The sequence below is a fragment of the Leptinotarsa decemlineata genome, unplaced genomic scaffold (assembly GCF_025532065.1).
Source record: "Leptinotarsa decemlineata unplaced genomic scaffold, Ldec_3_MD MMD2_tig00002082_RagTag_RagTag, whole genome shotgun sequence".
NCBI classification, from domain to species: Eukaryota; Metazoa; Arthropoda; class Insecta; order Coleoptera; family Chrysomelidae; genus Leptinotarsa; species Leptinotarsa decemlineata.
The window spans coordinates 6,678,382-6,700,470 of NW_027412573.1; the positions used below are offsets into that span (position 1 = coordinate 6,678,382).

The 22,089-nt window shown below is 34.3% G+C and overlaps 1 long non-coding RNA gene across 1 annotated transcript; it reads right to left on the minus strand.

The window, feature by feature from the left end:
- Window positions 1–14,377: 14,377 nt before the first annotated feature.
- On the minus strand, window positions 14,378–15,145 carry LOC141482861 (uncharacterized). Its single transcript, XR_012465762.1, has 2 exons — window positions 14,975–15,145; window positions 14,378–14,919 (listed from the first exon to the last, which is right to left on the minus strand). It is a non-coding gene; the product is annotated as an uncharacterized lncRNA (long non-coding RNA).
- Window positions 15,146–22,089: the final 6,944 nt, after the last annotated feature.

A 22,089-nucleotide genomic window follows, 5' to 3' on the forward strand; every position in this document is an offset into this window, starting at 1 on the left:
TAGATTAAGAACTATTTTCAAGAGGAAAAGCTGACTGACATCCATTACTTTAATTTCATTATATAACATTTTCTTGGATTTGTTTAAGGATAGTCTTGTTGTTGTTGGAATTACCATGTGGCAGATAAAAAGGAATATTTTTAGGAAAATCGATATTAATGTGTTTGTCATCAGGAAATTATTGAATGTTCCGCCATTTTGCAGAAGATATTGAATTCATATTCTAGGGTTATGAAGTATTCGTCAGGAGCTCCATAATGATATGTCACAAGACCCCCTTTCCATTTAATTTTTCTTTCCCAAATTGGACCCAGTCGCCATCTTGAAAGTTTCATCTGTCAATTTAACTTCAAAATAAAGTATTGATGCATTTATTTCATTATCCCAAATTTCAATTTTTTGAGTTGACCCGTTTAAAAAATAAAAGGGAGGGACTTTAAAGAAATGCAGTGTATGTTGTAAGAAATTCGTGGTATGCCGTGATTTTAAAATACAAGGTGATGTTCAGGATGTGAACTATGAAAATGTCTATAATGTAACATTTATAGCAGTTGTGTGGCCTAAGCCGTCCCTGCACAACTAGTTCATTTGCAAATAAAACGTACATTCCGGCAGTGCTCATTGAGTTATAACTGCCCGACAGAGCAGTTTGAAAGGGCGTTAAATCAAACTCTATTCCGTTGTAGCATAATCACTTTTACCGCTTGCAGTAACTTTGGTCGTTTTTGAAGTTATCACACATTTCGAATAGTTCCGCACCAGCGTTTTCGCCTTGGATGCTGTCGTAAATATTTAGTGGGACTTCATTTATTGCTGATGGAAATTTAATTTACGTTCCGTTCCAAATGAAGCACGGAATTTCCTTTTTATAGATGAGTACTGCACAGTGTTGCACAGTGATTAATGTTGGTGTTGAAATCTATTTTTTTTTCAAATTGCAACACGAGTATATCCACTGTTGAAACATGTCGCACAAGGTAAACGTTACAATTGAACCTGGTTTTATAAATAAATGTATGCAAATATGTTTTATATTCTGGTATTTGAATGTAAAGTGTCATTTTTACTATAGTAGTTTCATCTAATAACTAGTTCTACTTCCTAGACGATTTCCTAGACACTATAACCACATTTAGAAATATTGTAATTCTTTAACAAGAAATGAGTATTAATATTATTTCGTGGTCTATTATTATTATTGGGTTGAGGTTTGTAAATAACATATACTAAACCTTGAAGACTATGAATAGTTGGTAATTTGGAGCAATGGAAAATAGATATGAGTATGATCCAACGAAGTTCCTTGGTATCCGAGGTGGTTGACTATGAGAAAAAAATTCAGGGTGGTAGCATTGCTTCGAGTAAGACTGCTGCACCCTCCAACGGAGCTCTTGTCAACTATTGGTAGGAGGAATCTGGCCAAATGCGCACGATTCTGAAGCAACGGCCATAGAGAGAGAGAGAGAGAGAGGGAGCATGAACTTACATCACTTGAGGCGCAAAATAATATACAACATAAAATGTTATACTAAACAATAGCGTAGGAATCAGAAGAGATAACAAGTAACGGACATTGCAAGTTTGTTAATATTAGAGAACGAAAAAGATAATCTGGTTTTTGAGTAGTCATTATTTCATATACATTTGTAACAGGTGGAATGTTCTGAGGTTATCCAATCTCAGCCAATCAGAATGTTTCGTTGCTGTAGTAATCGAATTTATGGATATCACAACAGAGCATCAAGCATTAGTTTTGTATGTGCTACAAACGATGTGCATTATGCATCATACTGTCTCAGGAAATAAGCTTATTTATAGAAGATCAGTGATTGACATAGTTTCATTTTCAGTTTCGTAAAAGTATGTTTCGATTTGGATGTAACCGTCTCAGAGTGTTGTACGAACTTTGACAACTAATGCACATGTCTAATGAATTTCGATTCAAAATTGGAGAACAATTCACTTCTGATCACTTCTTGTTCTGCAAAAATACTTTTCATCGTACTTAAAGGACTCACACCAGTTTGTGGAGACTCTTTATTTCATTTTATTTTATTTATTAAGTAATTTACAGAACAAGCAGTTCCAATAATCGATTACAATATCAAAAACTAATCAAATAACCATTCTCAATATAATACAATGACTAAAACTAAAGTTACTCCAAATCACCTGAATCAAAATCAAATTCAACGATACATTCAGTGGAAAATAACAAATGGACCTTTTTCATTTAACTTGACTGTCAGTTACAATTAGTAATAATTTCATCAGTTCGGACTTTCATTGTCTAATATAATATAAATTGATTTGAAATTCCTGAAAAAATATTGAAAAGAAGAACCGAAAATAACAATTTTATTTGAACCAAAAACTGAAATTACAAATAAATAACATAAAACCAAACAACAACCAAAAAAATAATAAGAATTGAAATATTAATAAAAGCTGAAAATTTTAAATTATTATTAACCAAAAAAATTAAAAATTAAAATTAAAAGATTCCAAACCAAGTTATGTTACAACGTTTCGATTGGTAGTATCCACAATTGTCTAACCCGAAGACGAAACGTCGAAACGTCGTGATATAACTTGGTTTGGAATCTTATTTTTATTTTTCAATTTTTGGTTGATAATAATTTTTAATTTTCAGCTTTTATTAATATTTCAATTTTTATTTTTTTGGTTGTGGTTTGGTTTTATATTATTTCTTTGTAATTTCAGTTTTTTGTTCAAATAAAATTGTTATTTTTCGGTTAATCTGTTTTGATTTTGTCAGGGTTATCAAATCAATTTATATTATATTAAACAATGGAAGTCCGAACTGATAAAATACACCACGAAACATTGTCAAGCACCTTCAAACAAATATAGTAATAATTTCTAAGGATGACATCTCAATTTCAATATTTTTTTCGAATGTTTTTACATTACATTTGACGAAGAAATCTATATTCCTCAAACAATTTGCAAGAGAACACATATTGTCTAGTGGGGAATTTAAACCAAGATTGATTCGAGGTTCAGGCAAAACAAATATATCTTTCCTTATATTATTGAAGTATGTACTGCAGTTCAGATAAATTTTTGATAAGTGTGGATAATCTACTTTATTATGAAATAGCTTATAGAAAAATAATATAAAAGCAAGTTTTCTTCCAAATTCTAAGGTTGTGAATTTAAATTCATTCAAGGACGTATGATAACTAAGATTGAAAATATATTCACCATGTTTTTTGTAATGTAGAAATCTTAAGAATTTTTTCCTGTACCTTTTCAATTTCATTTTTATGAACTAAATAATAAAGAGACCTTATTATGGCACCATATTCCAGTATACTACGGACAAATGCATTATGAAGTATTAGTAATGTGGATATTTTTGTGAATTTGAATGAGTTCCTAATAATGAAGCCAAGCATTCTATATGCTCTGTTTATAATGTTGGTCATATGTTGCTCAAAAGAGAGTTTTCCATCCAGCGTAACTCCCAAATCTCTATATTATGTCTTCTTGGCTAAATATTCATTGTTTATCTTGTACTGAAAATCATTTCGTAGTTTTTTCCTAGTAATCGACATGCTAAAGCAATTGTCAACATTGAATGTGAGGCGATTTGACAGGGACCACTCGTAAACTCTATCTACGTCATTTTGTAGCAAAATCACATCTTCTTGACTTTTGATTTCCTTGAATAACTCAAAATCATCCGCGAATAGTGCACATTGAGGGTCCTGAACTACCTCTGGCAGATCATCTATCAGTAATAAAAAGAAGAGGGGTTCTAGATTGGACCCTTGGGGTCCAATTTGTCTTCTTGCCTGAAAACCGCTCGAATTTAGCTTTTTCACAAAACGACCAAAAAGTCCACCAGTAGCTTCACTATAAAAATTTCAGCAAATATTTGTGAGGCTTCAAGCTTCAAGGGATTCTTAAACACCCTCACACATGTCTTCAGAACGGTGTCGTTGACAAACACGAAGAGTCTCAAATTGTTACACTTGATCGTTATTTCAGGCATGTGTAAAAGTGTACTTTAGTGTTTTCCCTGCAGTTCAACCCAACGCATTTTCGTTTTCAGCATGCTGGTCCTATAATCACATCGTTTCTGGACGACATTACTCAAAGCTCATATCGTGCTCGTGTAAATCAGCACCGGGTGCAACATTATCAAAGCGGTCAGTGCAATTGCAGCTGCATTAACTCACTGGACTGGTCGAACTCCCAACGCATCCGGCCCATTTCGGCTTCCAATTATCAGCATCGAAGCACACCGCCATAAATACAGTCGATCCAAAGCCCTACGCGATCGTCAGGCCCTACGTGTGGGTGACAGCTGAATGCTCCTACGCAGAGTTATTTTTATGTCCAGTTTTTTCGATGCTGCTCTATTTTCACATTTTCTGTCACAAACGTTCATAAGTTTTCATTATTTCAGGCATACACAGTGATGTGTTTGTTAAGTGTGCAACAAATGGAATGTCTTTAATGACATTTGACCGAACTTGCCTTGTTTTTTTGGTCTTGACTCTCCTGGTCTACTACATTGGGACAATGTAGTAGACCAACGTGTTAGGAATCACACGTTAAAAGGTAAGACCTCGTTAATCCTTAGCTCGCACAAGTTTCGACTTCTGAGGGTTGTCGTTCGTAGCGGTGCGACAGCTGGTTAACGGAAAAACAGATTTCAAACAATTTTTTTTTCAATTGATCTTTTGTTTTGATGCCATAATCATATACCCATAATTCGTCACCAGTTATGGCCTTTCTATCGCAAAAGTTCATTAGTTTTCATTATTTCAGGCATATACAGTGATGTGTTTGTTAAGTATGCAACAAATGGAATGTCTTTATTGACATTTGACCGAACTTGCCTTGTTTTTTTGGTCTTGGCTCTCCTGGTCTACTACATTGGGACAATGTAGTAGACCAACGTGTTAGGAATCACACGTTAAAAGGAAAGACCTCGTTAATCCTCAGCTCGCACAAGTTTCGACTTCTGAGGGTTGTCGTTCGTAGCGGTGCGACAGCTGGTTAACGGAAAAACAGATTTTAAACAATTTTTTTTAATTGATCTTTTGTTTTGATGCCATAATCATATACCCATAATTCGTCACCAGTTATGGCCTTTCTATCGCAAAAGTTCATTAGTTTTCATTATTTCAGGCATATACAGTGATGTGTTTGTTAAGTATGCAACAAATGGAATGCCTTTATTGACATTTGACCGAACTTGCCTTGTTTTTTTGGTCTTGGCTCTCCTGGTCTACTACATTGGGACAATGTAGTAGACCAACGTGTTAGGAATCACACATTAAAAGGTAAGACCTCGTTAATCCTTAGCTCGCACAAGTTTCGACTTCTGAGGGTTGTCGTTCGTAGCGGTGCGACAGCTGGTTAACGGAAAAACAGATTTTAAACAATTTTTTTTTAATTGATCTTTTGTTTTGATGACATAATCATATACCCATAATTCGTCACCAGTTATGGCCTTTCTATCGCAAAAGTTCATTAGTTTTCATTATTTCAGGCATATACAGTGATGTGTTTGTTAAGTATGCAACAAATGGAATGTCTTTATTGACATTTGACCGAACTTGCCTTGTTTTTTTGGTCTTGGCTCTCCTGGTCTACTACATTGGGACAATGTAGTAGACCAACGTGTTAGGAATCACACGTTAAAAGGTAAGACCTCGTTAATCCTTAGCTCGCACAAGTTTCGACTTCTGAGGGTTGTCGTTCGTAGCGGTGCGACAGCTGGTTAACGGAAAAACACATTTTAAACAGATTTTCTTTCAATTGATCTTTTGTTTTGATGCCATAATCATATACCCATAATTCGTCACCAGTTATGGCCTTTCTATCGCAAAATTTCATTAGTTTTCATTATTTCAGGCATATACAGTGATGTGTTTGTTAAGTGTGCAACAAATGGAATGTTTTTATTGGCATTTGACCGAACTTGCCTTGTTTTTTTTTGTCTTGGCTCTCCTGGTCTACTACATTTGGACAACTGATCTTTTGTTTCGATGCCATAATCATATACCCATAATTCGTCACCAATTATGGCCTTTCTATCGCAAAAGTTCATTAGTTTTCATTATTTCAGGCATATACAGTGATGTGTTTATTAAAAGTGCAACAAATGGAATGTCTTTATTGACATTTGACCGAATTTGCCTTGTTTTTTTGGTCTTGGCTCCCCTGGTCTACTACATTGGGACAATTGATCTTTTGTTCAAAATCTGTTTAAAATCTGTTTTTCCGTTAACCAGCTATCGCACCCCTACGAACGACAACCCTCAGAAGTCGAAACTTGTGCGAGCTAAGGATTAACGAGGTCTTACCTTTTAACGTCTGATTCCTAACACGGGTTGGACGGTAGCAAGTGAAGATCGATCGTTCAGACTAGGGCTTGAACCACCGACCAACACGGCAGTCAATTCGAGTGAGTGAACAAAGCTCCCACGCCGAACCGCTTGGCTACCGACTGTTTCGATGCCATAATCATATACCCATAATTCGTCACCAGTTATGGCCTTTCTATCGCAAAAGTTCATTAGTTTTCATTATTTCAGGCATATGCAATGTGTTCGTTAAGTGTGTAACAAATGAAAATGCTTTATTTTCACACAATTGAAATTTTAGTATCGCTAAGTGCTTGTTTTAATATTTTTTCATGACTCTTCATTTTCCGCTGAATCATATTCATTTCAGATCAAAATCAACTCGTTGTTTTTAACTATTTCTCGACCTTACCTTTTCTTTGTTATCAAGTCACTCCTTATTTATACCTTTCGTGACCTTGATGATATTTATAATACCTTGCAGTGCACACATTCCATATCCACCATTTTTGTAGAACAAAATCCACTGCTAAGCATGAAAAATACAATATTGCATAATGAATCTATCTATACTCCCTCAACACTCAGTCATTCATACCTGTTGCTCTGTACTCGTAAGTCCTAGGAAGCTAAAATTCGGTACATAGGTGCTTCTTAGGTCTCAGATGCGCACTAAGAAAAGATTCTCAAATATTCCAACTGGGGACGCATTTATACAGTGCCTTCATTTCAAAACTTCCCACCCCTAGTACTTCGTTCAGCAGGAAAAATTTGCCGTAGGCAAAAAAACGTCAATTCAGATATCGAGAGGGTTTAACCCCCTTACCCCTAGGTACCCCCATTTAATAATTTTAAATGACACCCCTATCTTGTAACACATCATTTTAAAGGTCTTAAAAATCCTCACTCAACCCCGTTTAGAAAACTGAAATTGGTGGATCCGTTCTCGTAAAATAGGGCAAATAAAAAATTAATTATAATAAAAAATTAAATAATATTTATTGCAATTAAATAAATGTACCTTACTTTATTAGGTGTTCAAAATGTTCACCATTGGTAGCTACGCAAAAGTACAATCTATTCTCGAATTCCTGTTGGACTTTTGTAAATGTTTCGTTATTAATATGTCTGCATGTGTCAGTAATCCTGTGTATGATCCTGAATGTCCTGCGGGGGAATTTTGTTTACCATGGTCTTCAAATAACCCCAGAGAAAGGAATCCAATGGCGTTAAATCCGGAGATCTCGCTGGCCATTCCAGAGCGCCTCTTCTGCCAATCCATTTGTCAGGATACCGTTGATCGGGCCACTGTTGGAAATGCAATGCGTAGTGTGGCGGTGCGCCGTCCTGTTGAAAATGTATATTTTGTCCATTCAAGAGCGGGTTGTCTTCTTCATCAACTTGGCGTTTTAAGGACTGGAGTGGATCGATTACATTTTCCAATAAGTTCAAATACAATCGACCAGTTGAATTTTCTTCAATGAAAATAGGGCCAATTATTTCGGATATTGCGTATGATCCTCTCGAAACAAGTGTGGATTCTCATTATTTCAGTATCTACAGTTATGCTTATTTACAAAAATGTTGATTCATCACTGAAGCAAATATTTTTCATTAAATTCGGGTCATTTTAAATTCTAGCAGTCATGAACTTGTTTAGTTTTAAAACTTTGTGTATAGAACCAACTGAAATATTTACTAACTTAGAACTTTCGAAATTGAAGTAGTAAGCTCAAGGGCGAATTGGCCTAAAATCTCAATCTGTGCGGCTTCCGTAAGAACTCTCGGTTGCTTTACCTTCGTTGCACACAGAACCGGTCTTTTCAAATTTTTGAACAAGGTCTAGAACATATCGGTGACTCACATTTTGGCCTGCATGCCTTTCATTAAAAACCCGGCCTGTCCTACAAGCACACCTATCTTCAGCACCATGAATAAAAATAATTTCAGTTCTTTCTTGTAAAGTGTACACCATTACGATTTGTATTACTGTCAGTGCAACTGACACCACTTGACAAACAGTTTAAAATCAGGAATAACTAATTCTGATAAATGTTTTCACCATTTAATTGTAACTGACGCCAAGAATCAACTGTGTGCCCTTATCTCACTTTCAGCTAAAGCAAAAACTCTGTGTAAAAAAGAGGCATAAACATTGTGTAAAAAAGAGACATAAACATAGCGTTATTGAGTCAGTGGTAGCGGTTCCATAAATGTTTGCATTTTGTTATAATTCATTTTCTTTTTTCCCTATTTTACGAGAACGGATCAACTAATTTCAGTTTTCTAAACGGGGTTGAGTGAGGGTTTTTAAGATCTTTAAAATAATGTGTTACAGGATAGTGGGTGCCATTTAAAATTATTAAGTGGGGGTAGCTAGGGGTAAGGGGGTTAAACCTCAAATACCACAGGCACTGGTTTTAAACTTCCCCCTCGATATCTGAATTGACGTGTTTTTGCCTACGGCAAATTCTCCCTGCTAAACGAAGTACTAGGGGTGGGAAGTTTTGAAATGAAGGCACTGTATATAAAAATTACCATTTCATCACTGTATCTCCGTACCGCCATATTTTCGGGGGCTGAAATTTTGTAAGTCACCTCACGTCACTGTCAACATTCAAAGTGTTTTCGAGAACTCAATTCAATTTTTTCACACGAAATTTGATGCGTATTCTTTGATCCATTTTTCCGATAGCAGAAAATCGCCAAACAAGCAAAACATTCTAACTTTCATGCCTTTCATCAACAAACTGAACGTAGCACGGGAAATTTGAACACTCACCATTTCGTTTGAACAGACTTCCTATTTGAAATTTCTCTCGATATTTACAGTAATTTTAGCAATTCGAAAATTGTTAATTCCTTTTATAGACCTATAATTTTTCAAATGAAACAAAAATAACAGTAGAATAAAACCTATTAGAAAAGGAGGGGAATATGATGAAATTGGAAGGAAAAATAAATTACGGGCGATCTGAGTTCGGGGTGGGAGGGGTGAGTTTTTAAGGGTGAAAAATGATTTATTTCGATTTTCGGCAAAACTACAAGTCCTCTGGAAAAAAGTCAAATAGCAAAGTTGTAGGAAATAAAAGATCTACAACTTTTGTATTCACAATTTCTCCACATAACCTCAAAATTTATGTGAAATATTCAAATAATCAAGTTTTTGGTTTTTTATTTTCATCTTTTTAAAAAAAATATTTTTTTTACGAAATCTGGTGACAACTTACCTTTTAATATCCCAAATACACTGTAATTTATTTGATTTGGAATATTTATTTCCTCACCTTATTTTGACTTGATATCAAAAAAAATACCCTAATTTTCAATCAAAAATTCTCGCGTCAAAGTATCAGCATTTTCCAAAAATATACATGTATAAACGTTTATCTTGTTACTTATGAATACCTCATCTTGAATTTCAATCACTTATCCATTAGTTTTTGTCTCTTTGATGGCATTTCTTCATCATTAGATTCAACAAACCTTTCCAATTCTAGTTGATCTTCGAAATCTTCAAAACCATCACCTTCTTCGTCTCCAATATTTTTTGCAGTCTGCATTGGTTCTTCATCCACAATTTCGTCTGCATCATTAACTTCCTCGTTGGTTTTTTCTTCCATATTGGAGCAATTTTAAGAACCATGACAATTTGAGCATAAATTTGTGCATTTTAAACCGTGTTTTGGAAAACCACATTTTGAACTGTTACATCCAGTGTCACAGCTGCAGGAAATAGTTTTAAACAATACTTCCGGAATCAGTTCCTTTTCTGTAAATTTGGGCATAATGCCACGTTGATGTTGCTGCCAGATCCAATCTGTTGCTGTCAGTTCAACCAAGTTTGAAGCTGATAATCTAATATATAAAAATGGATGTTTGTTGGTTGGTTGGTTGGTTGGTTGGTTGGTTGGTTGGTTGGTTGGTTGGTAAGTGATAAACTTCTACATCGCTCTACCGATCGTGATGAAACTTGACATGTATAAGTAATTTTTCATAGAGAAGGTTTTTAGGCTATCAATTTTCCTGTAACTCGCCACTAAATGGCGCTGTAGAACAATATTTTGAAAGCACTGTTCTATAACACTGCGCACGCCTAAGTTCTTTGATTCTGATTCTGTCAAAACATTGGAATAGCAGCAATACAGCAACATAGTTTTTTCGTTGGCCTTACAATAAAACTGATTTCGACGGCAGTAAAAAATAATTAGTGATTTTTTACTGTCCTCAATAATAACAAATCGTGATTGTAACTTTGACAGTGACTCTTAGGTACAGCCGAAACTACTGAACTTAAATCATGACATATGCAGGTAGGTTCTTTGTATTGCATAATCAGGAAATCAGAAATTTCCACCCCTAAGTGGGAAAAATAGGGGTTTGAATAATGTATTTAATTTCGTCAGTTATGATGTTGGAAACGTAAAATGTTGGGTTGAAAAAAAATTTTGTAACTATACCTATGTGACGTGTCTGTCACGAAACTTAATGTGACAAACCAAATTCTACGCGGGTGAAGCCGCGGGCAACAACTAGTATGCTGTAACAATGTTGTTCTGTGGGTGGGAGGGAGGTTTTCCAAAATGAGAGATTATTCAATTTGTGCCAATTCATGTTTTTAAAATCTTAATTGACTCAGAGTTATTTTTTAATTTTTATATTTTTACAGCTACTACGAAATAACAGGTATGTATGAGCTAAAATGTTCCGTATGTCATTCAGGTATATAAATTATTTCAAAACAGCAATAAATAGGCATCTAGGTACAAATATTTTTTAAAGAAGATTCTACAACCTCCTCAAAATATTGTAGATGTCTTATTAAATATTAACTTTATGAAACTCTTTTTTGTTGATTATAGTAGTATATTTCGATTTGCAATTTTTTAGTTCATCAATGTAACAATGTAACGTCATCAATGTAACGGTTTTTGAGTAATTGAAGTGTAAATTTTAAGATATAGCTCAAAATTATAAAAAATGATAAAAAATTGAATTCAAGTTTCTTTCGATTAGGAAGTAGAGATTTCAACAAACAAAAAGCACATCGACTTTTTGAAACAAACTGATATTTTGATGCGTGAATTTTCAATTGAAAACTAGGGTGCTTTTTTGATATTGGGTTAAAATAAGGTGAAAAAATGAATATTTTGAATTAAATAAATTACAGTGTATTTGGGACATGAAAATGTAAGTTTTTACCAAATTCCGTAGAAAAAAATTTGTTTTGAAAAAGTTGGAAATAAAAAACCAAAAACTTGGTTATTTGTATTTTTCACTTCTGGAACTCGGATCGCCCGTAATTTATTTTTTCTTTCATTTTTATCATATTTCCGTCCTTTTCAAATGTGTTTCATCCTACTATTTTGTTTTTCACTTTTTACCATTTTTGAAGGCTTCAGCTCTGGTCTAATAGAAGAAACTTTCACACAAAAACCAGCACAGGTCAAAATAATCACCTACAATCGGCTAATTATTGAGTCAGCCTTTCGAAGATACACGTCAAAGCAAATTCAATTCAACGACCTGACAGGGAGACAAAGTACCCAAATCAGTGAAATTCCGTTATTTTTCATAGTCGCACACCAGCTGTTGTGTAACACTCGTTTTCGTTTGACAGCTCGCCGGGATTTAATAAAAATCCCTTTTAATGAATGGCGTATCTTGATTCGCAGAAACACCGGGGAAACATATTGTAAAAGGCCCCAACGACAGGAAGTTATTCCGCATTCAGGATAGATCAGTGCGATCGCGGGGGACTTTTGGATTCAATCGATGGCGAAGGCTCGAGCTTTATTTATACGTCCGTTCGGAGTTTGTGTTTTATGGCTTTCTCTCTGCTAATATTCGGAATCTGTGTTTGAATAGCTTTATTTCTATTTCGGTGAGAACTCTTGAAGCGGAGTTGTGTTTTGAATAAATCGGAATGATAAACAATGTGTATCAGTGGAAAATTTCAGCTCTCGATACTTTTGTGTATAAATTTCGTAGTTCTGAACAAAAAATTGATTCCTTGGGAAAGTGAAAATCATACAAGGTGGGGGGATTGAGTGGGGAATGGGAAAAAATACCAGCGTGGTTCAAACAGAACTGGCTGGTATCTCAATCACCACAAAAGAAATAACCAGGAAAGGAATTTCTGGCAAAAACATAACAATCTGCACTGATAGCAGACAAGCCCTATTAGCCTTGAATAGACAACGTGGTACCTCAGGGCTAGTACTAGAGTGCCATCAAGATTTAGCCGAAGCCTCGGTATAACATCCATCCTGAGATGGTTTGAAGGGCACGACAGAAGTAAAAGGTAATCGCATTGCTGACTCTTCAGCCAAGGAAGCGGCTGGACTAAGAATTTCAGGACCCAGTGGCACCTACGGCTCGATGACTTCGACAATTGCAGAACTAGCCAATCGTCACACCCATGCTCAATCCCTAAAGAGATGGGATGGAATCAAAAGATGCCGTCTTGCCAGGATCACCCTGGGTGACCCTGGAAAGCTGATGGCGCCGAAGAAATATCTGACGATGACTTGGAAAAACCTACGCTCAACCTATTCTGTGCGAGTTATCGTTGATAAGAGAGTGTGTTTGGCGAGCCTTTGCCTACACCTGCCGATATGAAGGAGATGTCTCCTAGTGACTTGTCCACCTTCCTGGAAAGGACAGGATGGACGATGACCTAGGAGGATAACTTCTCCGGAGAATGTACAATGGGTTACATGTGGCCACATTGCTGTGGACCTACATTCACCCTTCCTACTCTACAGATAATACAGATAATCTCGAAACGCCCTATCAAATGTATCCACCATATCACCTTCGAAAAGACTGATACAACTTTCTTCAAACCGATAATGATATTTTTCAATTTGTATGCGGTGGGCCAACACTCACCCTTCCTGCTCAGGAAGATACAGGGGGATACTCACCCAGATACAGGGGGATAATTTTCACAAAATTTTTGATATGATTTTCATAAATTCAAATAATAATTACCAACCAAATGTGCGGCTTGAAAGCCTCAATTGCAATTTCTCAAATTGAATATATCATTTTATCATCTGAAGCCGACATCTTCAATGCCCTGAGCTACGTGTGATTTCCTCCTCTTCCAAACTCTTTTCTTTATCTGTCATGAATTCAGGAAATTCATTTTAAATTATGCCATAACAATGTCACCAACATGCATAAGTGCGCTTGAGCCTTGATAATTAGCCCAACGCTCAAGGGTGCTATGACGAATGTACGTTACCACAGAAATGGTTATTATAATAATGATAAGAATAGCAATTTATCATGTACATCTGATCAATGACTCAAATAGAAAACAAACCCATCCTAGTTCAACTAAGTTGAAATACCCTTCCAACTCCAGACCCTTCTACAAAATATTCCTCCCCTGTCACCTTAGCCGCTAGCCTTAGCTATCAGCCTTCACTTGTCCAATTGGACATTTTTAGTGAGTCTGGCCCATCGCACAGAGGACGGGACTTGGTATCATATACTTTTCACTCTCTTCCAAAATAAAGCTGCAATCTGTTAACTGAATTTTCGTTTTGGTTCAACTGTTTCTATTTTCCTGTTCTCGTTCTCACTCAGTCGGCTAAAACTTCAACTATTCTTCAATGTTTTTTCAATATCACACCGTAAAAGAAAAGTATCTGTTTCTCGGTCGAAGAAAAAAATTGAAGTCCAAGATTTCAAGCAAATAATGATTCCATGAACATGTTAATCTAACGAAATCAAGAAAGAGTGATGATATCATAATGATAGAATGGCCAGATATCGAAAGCGCTCGCATATAATCAATATATTTATTTATTATTGTTATTATTATTTGTTTTTATATTTGATGAAATAAAAATTTTGATTCGGCTAGTCTCTTTTGTTGAGTTGGAATCCCTATAACTCAATGTATAGAGATTTTTCTCAACACCTCAGGTGGATTCAAGCTCTGTTGCAAATATTACTTACCCAAAAACAATCTGAATAGCAGGTGTATCTGTAAATAAATTCTGGAAAGACACAACTGACAATAAAAAAATGAAACAGTTTAATAAAATGTAAAATCTAAATTCTAAATATAAATTAACTAATGAGAAAAGCAAATTACTCTAAAAAATGTTTTATGTTACACCGAACTATGACATGTGAATTTCGGAACGCACTATCAGTTTATGAAATGTCACTTATTCTATCACTATGTAGTTGTCTGCTCAATGGAAATTCATGAATTTTGATTTCTATTCAGTTATCCAGTGCTTCCTTCCGGACAAATTATTTATATATGCTTATATTTTTTCATACTCAATATGGAAAGAGGTAAATACCTGATTTTCCTTTTGTGGATTTCGTGCAGTGGATTCTCCTCTCGTCTGCTTGAAATTCTTCAAGTAATAAATTTCTTGATTAGTTTCTCGATTGAAACTGTCTTATACTCATATTGTATTACTGTGACTTCTTTCAAGTATTATTTTTCTATATAATTATTTAATATTTACTAAACTTTTTATAAATTTTAATTCAATTCTGGGAGCAAAAAAATGTTGCGTGGCGTCTCCTTTCGTCGCCTCTAGAAGAATGTTTTGTTGATAAAAAATCGAAAATCTTCTACTTTCCTTAGTTACCAACTATAAATTTTTATAACTTCAAATTTCCAACTTTGAAATCTCAAGAACTATTTCCTCTACAAGTTTGCTACTTATTTCTAAATTTAGATACATCTTTTCCTAATATTTATGTAAAGACATATTCAACCTCACTCATGTCTAAACATATAAATTTTTCGTTAGCATCAGTTCATGCCCGTAACTAGGGAAACGGTTTACAACAATAATTTTCAAACTTTTCATCATTTCTAAATATTTACAACAAGTTCATGATGTCACTTCTAATAGTATTCGACAGATATCATTGTGTTTCCATTTGATTAATTTACAATCTCTGCCTATTTTCTATTTTGTGAAAATTATACATTTTAATACACAAATTTTGAATTTTCCGCTTTTTTGTTCTCGTGTCATGTCAAGTATATATGTCAATGTATATATATATATATATATATATATATATATATACTCTATGGCTCTACTCAAACAGTTTGAGTAGAGCCATGAAGATGAAAGCACAGCGGTGTCAAGAACTATAATTATATTTGCAAAAATTGTTTAATCATCATCATGAAAAAACACCAATAATTTGACTACACTAACTACTGCTAATTAATCCTCGGAAATGGTGATTTTTATGATCCTTCATCTTGCCGCATTCCGTTCAAACCTCTAAGATTTTCTCATTCAGAAAACTACAGACGCACCCAACCAGTACAAAAAATCTAACTTGCTACCTTAATGAGAGTGGTGTATTTCTTGGAACCCAATTTAATCTAATCGCGTTCAGTTCCCTCCAAGATAGGCACCCCAACAAAAATGCTTGTGATGAAATGAAAAATAGTGAAGGTAAATATGTTGAAATATAAACCCAAATTGAATAAAAATTTGAACTTTCTCTCGATATGAAATTAGCTTCATATGAATGAAAACAACTCATGGAAAAAGTCGTCACTTCAACTCTCTACCTATGTCTAGCATGTCCCGTATAATTCCAGGTACTGTTCATCCATTGTGTTCTCAAAAGAAACCATTTTCAAAAAATAACCGGAAAACTACCCCTAACGTTTTTTGTCTCGAACTCTGCTCTGAATCGACTTCTTAATTCTCCACGGAAATAGTAAAAGTCCGACAGAAACTTGTCTGGCTAATATAGAGGCTGGAACATCGTTATAGTAGTATTTTTCAACCAGTGTAAATTCTCAAGAATATCCCTCTGAAATGAGTTGAGGAAAACTCCAAACTGTTTGAGTGTTCATATCAAGTATTGCAGTTGATGAATTTGAAACTAATTAGTATACTTCCTGATAGAATCAACGGTGTCAATTCTATAGATTAACTAAGGTCATACATTCAAAAAGTAATTCTACTTTGAATGAATTTTCTTCGGTGTAATCCCACGACTATATTTGATGACTGGCATGTAATCAATCCATGTACTCATTATCTCCACTAGACTGTTTCAAGTTTGAAATTGAATATTGTGGAGAGGTTCAACTTCCTTTCGTGATACGAGTTCTTGAAATGAAACTCTTGTGATATTGATCTTGTTGTAATAGAAATACAGGTGTTCACTATGAATTTTTTATTAGATACCTATCGACACGATAATTCTTGTTTTTATGTTTGAACTGAAATGTTTTATGTTGTCACGCACTAAGTGACTTACCAGGATATTTTTTAGGAAAACAACCCAAATGGGCTGATCGAAAACCAAAATGACACTATTAAATGTACTATTCAATTTTGCAGCTAAATAATTGCTTATGTTATAAGTTATGAAACTTATATTATAAGTTAAAACTTTACCTTGGGGAAGTGAATTTCAATTGGTTCATCAAAAATGAATGAAACAATACAAAAAAGCGAGTGTGCTTTAAACCACATGACTGAAGTGAAACTTGTATTGTATTATGCTCATCTTCATTCAAATGTCTCTTTTCAGTTCATGTTATTACTTACTTTTGTGTTTCATTTATACGTTAGTTGAATTTCGCACAAGGCTTTGTCAATAAGAATTCATTCTTCAGACAATTATGTATATTTTGAATTGACTTGAACTTCTTCAGCTACATCTATATGTATGTATATACGTGTATGTATATGTATATGTATATACAGCGTGACTCACGGTCGATGGTAGGTTAGACGTTTCTGGAAAACGCGAAGCATAATTTTTCTGAAAATTTCACCTCTCACATTTCCTTACCTTTTCGATCTAAAATATTTTCAGCATTGCGGCGTTGCCACTTCCATCAAAAAGTCCTAGCAACTTTATTTTTTTTTAAAGGAACACCCCGTATATTAATACATTTTTGGAATCGCTCTGATATTTTAATACTTTTTTGTTGATAATGTCCTATACCTATCTCTATCTGTTTTCGAGATAAAAAATAAATTGTGCTAAATATGGTCCAAAACATAGCCTTAATTGAAATTAAGTACATCAGTACTCTCAATTCATGAAAATTTGATATTTCGATGATAGTTTGGACAAACTCGAAATATTCAAATAATACCGAGAAATCGACTCCATATCATACAGGGCGTGCTAAAATGACTATTATTTCTATCGTGCATAAAAGTAGTCAAAATTTCATTTTTTCAAATGAAACCTCCTATATATCACTCCGTAAATTTAAAGATGGTGGAAAATACTTTAAGATGATATATCATGTCCCTATACCTGAATCGTCAAGTTTTCTCAATAAAGTCGCTTCTTCTAGAAACCTTATTTTTTTTTAGAATTTGGATTTAGGTAGCAGTGACAAAAATTCCCGATCTTCCTGTGTATGAATCAAAAGGGATTCACAAAACTGCATTCTACGTTCGAAGTCTTCTGCTTTAAGAGCTTCAACTTTGGTAAATTTATATGGATGCATTCCGTGATTTTTCAAAATTCGTTGTACTAAAGCATGTGATACACCTAAATCTTTTTCTGCACTGCGAATGAAAGCTTCTGGATATGCATAAGAATATGCCAAAACGTTAACAGTATTGTCCTCATTTGAAGTAACAGGTTTTGGTAATGTTGAAGGCGCTTTTAACATGGAGCCATAGTTAAGGAAATTATTTTGTAGTCTTATAAACTTCCTCTCGTTCATTGGTGTTAAGTCAGGATACATTTGGTTGAATTTTCTACAAGTTCTGAAAATGATTTGATCACACTGTCCGTGTATAATAAATAATTTCATAAGAATTTTGTTTGAATAATCAATATTTGCATTCATTTTAGCCGATTTTTTGGAACACCGTCAATAACCATTTATCAATTACTTATAAAAGTCATCAAACTGTCATAAGCTTGATATTTCTACGGCTACCTAGAAATCAAATTCTTTTAAAATTATTTTTTGTACAACTGTTATTGAAAATCTCTTTGATAGAAACACTTCAATCAGAACACCTACCAAAAAATCATTTAGAAAAGTTCACACATGCAGTTCGTGCTATTGGTAATATTAAATATCTGTGAAGTTACTGACGATGACGAAGTAGTATTCAGTCCAACTGTAGAAAGTCCTTCATGACTAACCAATAATCCTCCTTAAAATAACGTGAGTTGGCCTATGTAGTTGTAACTTATGCCTTGTAATCCAAAGATCGTATGTTCAAATCCCATGGACCTTATAATTTTTTTATACAGTAACGTTAGACAAAAAAATTTGTATGATACATTTGTTAAAAGTGATTTTATTTTGCTCGTGAGTTTGCTCCACTTGCTGACGCTCGTTTTGCAATAATTTCCACTCACAAAATAAAATGCCACTTTCAACACTTGTAAAACGTGAATAACTATTTTTCCACAATAACGGCTTTATTAAGAAAACTTGACGATTTAGGTATAGGGATGTGTATATCATCTTGAAGCATTTTTCACCATATTTTAATTTATCGAGTAATATACAGGGAGTTTCATTTGAAAAAATGAACTTTCGACTACTTTTATGCACAATGGAAATAATAGTAATTTTCGCACGCCCTGTATGATATGGAGTCGATTTCTTGGTATTATTTGAATATTTCGAGTTTGTCCAAACTATCATCAAAATATCAAATTTTCATGAATTTAGAGTACTGATGTACTAATTTCAATTAAGGCTATGTTTTGGACCATATTTAGCACAATTTATTTTTTATCTCGGAAACAGAAAGAGATAGGTTTAGGACAAAAAAGTATTAAAATACTAGAGCGATTCCAAAAATGTATTAATATACTGGGTGTTCTATTTAAAAAAATATAATTGCTAGGACTTTCTGATAGAAGTGCCAACGCCGCAATGCTGGAAATATTTTAGATAGATAGAACAGGTAAGGAAATGTGAGAGGTGAAATTTTCAGAAAAATCATGCTTTGCGTTTTCCAGAAACGTCTAACCTACCATCGGCCGTGAGTCACGCTATATATGTATAATATACACATATATTTTATATTTCAGAACTACAAAAAAGTGAATTCAACTGTTCATGTTCAAATCACTGTTGACTGAGAGATTCAATTTTGAGTTTACTTTTGAATATCGGTAGAGATATATTTTTCTAAAGATCCACTGAAATAATTCATAATATCAAAATCAGTAGATATAAAATCTAAGGTTTTTTAGATGTATCTGAAGTCTGGAAAGACTTTTTTTCACTAAATAAATTGGTAGTTGTTTTTATATCAGTTTGTGAATAAAACAAGCAAATGCAATTCTCATATGTTTTGTATTTTCAACCAATTCAGTTGATTGATTGAAGGAGTCACATTCAAATCTTCCTCTCCCAAAGCATTGTCATTCAGACATCACAAAGACATTTCAGCCCCGATGGGATCATTTTCAGCCACCGTTTCTCCGCTCTCCTCTCGGGGTGTACTTTTCAAATTCCAGTCGCCAGAGATAAATTCACAACGAACCTCTTGACGACGAGGTATTAATTCACATTCCCGTACACAGAAATTTCAATTTACTTTTTCCGGACACTTCATTCATCTCCCCAATGCCTGGCAACCGCCTCTTCGTTTCTCAGGCTGCCACTTTCCGTCCGATTTCACACCATTCTTTAAATGTCCGTTCTTCTCCCGTCCATACTTTCTATTCGGCCGCGTGTTTCAAAACAGGGCCGGAGTGAGATGATTTCATTACGAGTCAAATTTAAATAAAATTCTGGGCAGTTACGAGAAGTAATATTTTTTGGAAGAATGTTGAGGCGGACGCGTTTCGACAGACACACCGACGAATATTATTCCTATCACTATCAATATATGTGGTGCATCACTTCAATTCTGACCACCCTTTTCCATATTGAAAACATATTACATTATATTCGACTTTTTGTGGGATTGATGACTGAAATAATCCATGTTCCAGTTCTTGAGTGGTTTTCGATATTTCACTTATTCATTGCAGTAACTGCAGTAACGTTAGTTACAAATAAAAGTGGTAGTAAACATAGAAAGTTTAATTCGAAATGGAAAAGTTGAGTCTGTTTCCAGAAAACCAGTTAACGCTCATAGATGTAATATGTATTCAACTCAATTCTTTATTGTGGGATAAAAACCAAAAAAAATCTATATAGACTGCTAATGCGAGAAATCTGACTCAATCTCTTCTACTCCAATATCGAAGAATTATTAATCGACTTCTACCAAACACTTCAAGACAGATCTTTTACTTACAATGATCCACGAAATAAATTTATGGTCCAAGTCAAGTATATTTTCAAAAGAAAATTTAATGAGATAAAATTGATTAACTGAACGTTCATTATTAAAACGAATACTTTCAAAGTTTGGAAAAGTTCCGCTTATAAATGTAACTCTAGATTACATTCAATAACCACTCAAAAATGTCAGGTTGTGAAAATTTTCAAGTGTCCTCTTCAATTCAGCCATAAGAGTTTAGCAGTATAGAGTTGAAAAAATAACCTCAAACAACATATATATTATTACGAGTAAACCCATTTTGAATTGTGTGAAAGTAATGTCTGGAGATCTGGGAGGCCATTCTGAAGCTACCTCGTATAAAATGGGGGGGCACAACATCTTGTTGAAACCTTGCGGTGTTTCAGCTCCATCATCAGCAAAATTTTAAACAATATTCCAAATGTTTGCTCCACTTAGATTTTTTTTCGAAAATATTGGTCCCATATCTGAATCACAAAAAAGTTTGTGTCCCCCAAATGTTCAATTTTTGAAGCCATTGAGTGTGTCCTAGCTACATCCTGTCCAGATAAGTCACAATTTTCTCTCAAAACTGAAGTCTTCTGTTGGCTTATACCAAAAGAATGCTCTATATGTGCGCTTTTAGAATTGTTAACACTGAAGGACATTTCAAAATAAAGTTGTCAAAAGAAATACGATTGTAAAAACCCTTTTCTGATAAATAACGTTTCAATTTTTCGAAGGTATGAGGAGACAGAGTATTTGTATCATTTGGCATTAGATTGTATATTCGAATGCCGGCAAATTTGGGAGATTTTTCATATTTTGCGTGATGATGTTTTCGTGTTGTGATCATATCTTTTCGTCTCATATTATAGTTATGCATGTCTGTAAAATGTACAGACTTGCAAATGTCGGAATTTCTTTTTGTTGGCATATCTCTCCACTTGAAATTCTAAAATAATAATAATAATCGATTTTATTGCCAGAAAATCACAACATATACATTTAGATACCTATACATATGATAAAGTGAAAGAAAAGTAAATATATATACATACATATATATATATAACATTTACATTTCTGACAAAAGGCAGAGTTCGTGCTTTCTCAACAGGAGTTAAGAAGCAGCGCTTTTCCACTCAACCTGCAAAAAAGAGCTAAATTGAATATCAATCTCAGCAGTGCTTTTTGTTTCATAAACATTCTGTCTGATCCAGTAGCTAGTCCCCAGACCGTAATGTTATGATACATAATCGAGTGAAATTTGGCATAATAAAATGATGTCAGTGAATCTGTATCTGACTTGCACTTAAGAGATTTTATCAGGTAGTTTAATTGATTAAATTTTTGGCATATATAATCTATATGTTCTTGCCATGTGAGAAGTGAGTCAACCATTGTTCCTAAGAATTTTGTCGACCTGGTCAGTTCTAAAAGTTTTATTTTGGAAACTGAGATTGAGGTTATGTTGACTTCTCGATGAA